Source organism: Trachypithecus francoisi, unplaced genomic scaffold (assembly GCF_009764315.1).
Source record: "Trachypithecus francoisi isolate TF-2019V2 unplaced genomic scaffold, Tfra_2.0 Lachesis_group8, whole genome shotgun sequence".
Taxonomy (NCBI): Eukaryota; Metazoa; Chordata; class Mammalia; order Primates; family Cercopithecidae; genus Trachypithecus; species Trachypithecus francoisi.
Genome location: NW_022681473.1, coordinates 46971365 through 46977382, shown reverse-complemented (window position 1 = coordinate 46977382; position 6018 = coordinate 46971365).

Sequence of the window (6018 nt, the reverse complement as noted above, 5' to 3'; positions counted from 1 at the left end):
GAGCGCCCGGCGCTCCCGGCGGGACTCCCCCTACAGCGCCCCCTGCTGTTCGGGGCTTGGCCAGCCAGCCAAGATGGCTTGCCTTCACCCAACCCATTCTACCCAGGACCCAGGCACGAACATACTCATAATTATTTGTCACCCTCACTGAATCAGGTGTTCCATTTCTCCAGGAGCTCTTAGCCTGATTGAAGAAGGAAGGGTAGGGGCAGGGAGGAAGCCTCAGGAACAGATGTAAATCTTAAAGCTAGCGAACTTATTCTGTTCGCTCTCTGTTCCTACAATCCTCTGATCTCTGGTCACCGTTGCCATTCCTGAAAATATCCGTGGGCGAAGCTGGATGACTTGTAAGGGATTCCAGGGATCCAAACTGATTCGTAAAGCTAAAAAGGCACCATTTGTCCCATTGGAATGGCAGGTTTTGCAGTAGTTGCTGCATATGGATTATACAAATTGAAGAGCAGGGGAAATACTAAAATATCACATCAGGTGATGTGATCCACATGCGTGTGGCAGTCCAGCTTTGTTGTAGGAGCAATGACTGTTGGTATGGGCTGTTCCATGTATCCGGATTTCTATGCAAAACCTAAACCTTAGAAGAAGAGATGTTGTCGTTGTCTTGTTGGAGGAGCTTGACTCATTAATGAGTCATCTCATTATTGAAGTTACATGTTTGTATTGAAAATAAATTACTTGAGTAGGTTCAGATGATACTATGATATTTTGAGTTTTCACTTCCTTTCGTGTAGGCTTGATTTGCCTTGTGACCAAATTATTAGTGACTCTAGTTCACTAACTAGATCATTCAGGGGAGTCAAGTTAACACACAAGAAACACGTCACCTAAATGAACTTGATGGTGTTAAAATGTTCAAATTCTTAAACTGTTAAGATGAAATTAATACTAAAGAAGATAGCAGGCCAATCCCGAAGTACTCCCAGTTTGCTGCAGAATCTTGCATGCTTTAAATGTTAAGAGTCCAATTTACTCCAGTTAATTTAACTATTTTCTGTCTGTCTTGTGGACTGGCTGACTCTTTTAGAACTCTTTCAAAAAAGTGCACGAAATATAACTTGGAAAGCCTCACACAACTGGCAGTATTGTGTGCATGTGTTTAACCCAAATCTAGAAATCTTACAACAGACCTGCATAGTATTAGTATTGATTAAATAACCATAATTGTAAACATGAGAAAACCTTAATTATGAATTTCAGTTTTGCACTTTTGTAACTGCAGAATTACATTTTTGCTGCTGTTATATTAGAATAGTTTTTCAGTGTCATCTTGAAACAGAAATATGTATTTTAAGCACCTATGCAAAGGTAAATGAAAAACACTTTTTAAATGATTGCATTGTTTATTTTCTCCATAAGAATCATAAACATTAAACTAAACAAACTACCTATGATGGAATTGATTTACAACTATCCACTTTGATTTAATGGAATTAAAATTATAGATGATATAACCTACTTCCACATGAAATTTCAAAAGTATCAATATAATGTCCAAACAGGAATGGAGACATGCAATTATTTAAAATAAAATAATGTCCACTTGAATATTTTAAATACACAGTCATAACTATATTAGAAAACATAATGAAGGTGCCCAATGTTTGCCTAGAATTACTGTGATACTTAAGTCAAAGTCAAATAAAACATAGAGGTGAATCTCTAAATTTAAAGCATTTTTTTTAGGAAGTAAGAATTACAATTCAGGGCACACCCACAGATGAGACAGGTGGTTGTCTTCGATATATCGGGAGAACAAAGAGAAGGTTGGGGGTTTTATAAAAAGGAGAAGAGTTACACATTGTTTTGAAAGAAATTTCATTGGTTTTAGTAAGGTTTGGGGGAGCTTGCAAGCTAGGATTGGTGAGAGATGGCAGTGGGTAAAATTAGTCTTAGAGGCACAGTAGGTTGTTTCAGCAGCTGTTAGATAAAACTGGTCTCCATTTACAAGAGGCAGTTTCAGCAGCCAGGCTTGCAGAGAGTTACCTTTTTGGAGACAGAGGGTCACCCTATGTTGCTCAGGCTGGTCTCCAACTCCTGATCTCAAGTGATCCTCCCACCTCAGCCTCCCAAAGCGTTAAGATTACAGGCATGAGCCACCACACCCAGCTCATTTCTTTTATTATATACACACATATAGGTTATGTTTACCAACCATCATATTGATGTAAGTCCGCAGTCCAATACTTGCTGGTTTATGCTATATAATTTATGGTAAATTTCGACATATACTCATGGTATATTATTCGTTTTATTCTTAATAAAATAAAAATGAGTTTCAAAAAGAAGAAGCCAGGACTGGGCGCGATGGCTGACGCCTATAATCCTAGCACTTCGGGAGGCTGAGGTGGGCTGATCACTTGAGGTTAGGAGTTCAAGACCAGCCTGGAAAACATGGAGAAGCCTGGTCTCTACAAAAAATATGAAAATTAGCCAGGTGTGGTTGCACACACCTGTATTCCCAGCTGGGAAGATGGCTTGAGCCTGGGAGGTGGATGTTGCAGTGAGCTGAAATCGCACCACTGCACTCCAGCCTGGGCAACAGAGTGAGATCCTGTCTCAAAAAAAAAAAAAAGAAGAAGAAGAGGCTAGTCTAAAATTCATTTTTAAGTTGTTGACATTGCTGAGATAACCTCCCAATGTCTTCTCAACTTTTATTTGCATCTGATACTCACAGCTAGGCTTCGTGAGTTTTTTTTTTTTTTCTTTTCTTTTCTCTTTGGCTCTCAGGTGCACAGAATTGGATTAATCATAATCCGTAGTTATTACAGAGTCTCGTATGTCATCAGTGTGCTAATGAAACAGAATTACATTTTATAACCAGAAATCAGTTTTTTTTCCTTTTTTTTTTTTTGTGTCCCCAATGTTTCTCACTTTGATCCTGAACATAGGTCAATTTATACCTTCCCTAGTTACTCAAAGGTTATTGAAAGTACTATACAGGGCCGGGCGCGGTGGCTCAAGCCTGTAATCCCAGCACTTTGGGAGGCCGAGACGGGCGGATCACGAGGTGAGGAGATCGAGACCATCCTGGCTAACATGGTGAAATCTCGTCTCTACTAAAAAATACAAAAAAACTAGCCGGGCGAGGTGGCGGGCGCCTGTAGTCCAAGCTACTCGGGAGGCTGAGGCAGGAGAATGGCGTAAACCCGGGAGGCAGAGCTTGCAGTGAGCTGAGATCCGGCCACTGCACTCCAGTCTGGGCAACAGAGCGAGACTCTGTCTCAAAAAAAAAAAAAAAAAAAAAAGTACTATACAGGCCAGGTACGGTCTCTCATGCCTGTAATCCCAGCATTTGGGGAGGCTGAGGTGGGAGGATCACTTGAGCCCAGGAGTTGAAGACCAACCTGGGCAACATAGTAAGACCCTGTCTCTACAAATATATATAGTTTTTAATTAGCCGGGTGTGGTGGGGAGCACCTGTAGTCGCAGCTACTGGGGAGGCTGAGGTGGGAGGGTAGCTTGGGCCCAAGAATTTGAGACTGCAGTGAGTGGTGATCATGCCACTGCACTACAGCCTGGGCAACAGAGCAAGACTCTGTCTCAAATAACAAAACAAAACAAGAAAACAGTGTTATACAGGTAGTAATTTAAAGCCATAGGTTTGATGGCCTTTAGTTTGTCTCAAAATGGTAACTAGAAAGTCCAGGTCCAAGTCATGATTTTAAGCTTCCAATTCATTTAAAATGAAAATTTCTCTCCCGTTTCCTAGTTCAGCCCACTACAGAGGGGTACTTTAGTCTGGAGGAGGATGATGACTTTGTTTCTCTCCCTACTTTCTCCTCGCACAGATAGACAGCTGCTCTTTCTGACCTCTCCCCGATTAGCAGGGAAAGATTGGAAGTGAGAGGAGAGGGAAAGGAAAATGCTTACTTGACTGGTGTTTTCATAAGATGGTTTCATGTTCTTTGGACCCAGCAGGTGTTTAAAGCTGATTCTGTGTGTGTGTGTGTGTGTGTGTGTTGTGGATTCTTCACATATACCACCTGTATCGCTGGAGACGCCTCTCCACAGCTCCCTTGAGTAGTGAGGCAACCTCCTCCATCTTGCTTGTTTTTTTCTCAGCTCCTTGTTGCTCCCCACACATACAGATTTGATATGAGATTCATAGATTAGTAACTAGGGTAGTTCATGGAATACATTCACAGGAGGAGTGATTACATGAACTCATGTGCAAGTGTGTTTTATAAGTTCTAAACTCCAATGCAATTGCTAGTTACAGCAAATGGTTAAGAATGTTGACTCTAGCATCAAACTAGCAATGCAACTTGTGTATGTTATTTAAATTGTCTGTGCCTCAAGTTTCCTGAGCTCTAAAACAAGGATAATTAAAGTATGAGGATCCAGTGGATAACACAAGAAAGCACTTAGAACAGTGCCTGGCCCCTGGTCACCGCATCATGAATAGTAATTGTCATTCTACCACCTTTATCATGATCACACTTTCTTTCACTGCCATTGACTAGTTTAGAGGAGCTTGAAAATCAACCAGCAGGAGGACTGCCATATTAACCACTGACTCTGACAAGGATGGACCTGGATTCTCAAGAAGGCATGAACAAAGTGCTACAGAGGCATTCATTATTACCCCAGGGTAAGGATTTAGGAGCTGACAGATCTGATTCACTGAGAAGATGACATTTTACCCTGGCACGAACCAAGGAGTAGGCAAAGAGAAGAGAAATAGCTTTGAAAGGTATTTCTTAGTACCATGGACAGGGACTGGTTGACCCTGAGTTTGGCAAATGAAGTGGGGAAAGATTCCTGGGATTATGCCTCCGTGGCAGGGAAAGAGAACACTGAGGAATCCAGATTCCTGGGGGGAAGAAAAGAAGAAAGGACACAGCTGACTGGACAGAAAGGAGGCCTGGACATAGAGGGGCCTAGAAACAGTCCACTGTAACCAGAGATACTTGTGCCAGCAAGACCCAGGAGAGAGGGTCCAACTTGGGAAATAAACTATGTGGAGTGTCTGAGAACACCCTTCTCCAAGAATCCAGGATTTCCTGGGATTATGAAACGGATAGCCTCAGGCTACGCGGTGAACCTGGAGATGGTCACTGCTGGGGCCAATTCATTGTAACTCCAGGTACTTTTGCTTTTTTTTTGCATTTGTATTTGATTTCTTTCTTTCCTTCTTTCTAGCTTTCTTCTTGTTTTCTTCATTTTTTCCTTCCTTCTTTTCTTTCTCTTTAGAGACAGGGTCTTGCTCTGTTACCTGAGCTGGAGTGCAGTGGTGTGATCATAGCTCACTGCAACCTTGAGTTCCTGGGCTCAAGCTATCCTCTGGCTTCAGCTTCCCAAGCAACTGGGATGATAGGTGCACATAACCATACCTGGCTGTTTTTTGTTTGTTTGTTTGTTTTTTGTTTTATAGAGATGGGGTCTTCCTATGTTGCCCAGGCTGGTCTCAAACTCCTGGCTTCAAGCAACCCTCCCACCTCAACCTCCCAAAGTGTTAGGATTAAAGGCATGAGTCACCATGTCCGGCCCTTATTTGCCTTTTTGAAGGCGTATTATTTGTCTACAAAACCATCTGGGCCTGCTGTTTACTTTGTAAGAAAATTCAATCTCTTAAAATAATTACAGGCTAATCTAGATTTGCATTTCTTCTTTAGTCAGTATTTGTAAATTGTATTTTTCTATGATTTGTTGATTTTTAATTTAGTTTTAGACTTCATTGCTGAAGTTGTTCATAGGATTCTCTTACTATCTTTCTATTTTATGAACCATACAATTATAGGCTTATAGTTGGTCCATATTATGGTCCATACAATGCGGTCCGTATTTAGATATAGTTTTCTCCCCAGTTCCCACTACTGTGCATTAGTGCCTTATGTTTTAAAACATGAAACAGTGATGTTTATTCGTCATCCCTGTGGTACTAAACAGGCCCATGATCCCAGGAAAACTGTCATATTCTGCTTCCAGATTCCAGTAACAAACTGGATTTCACAAGCATTTATTAAGCATTTTTATGTGTTCTGTATCAAGTACTAGGGA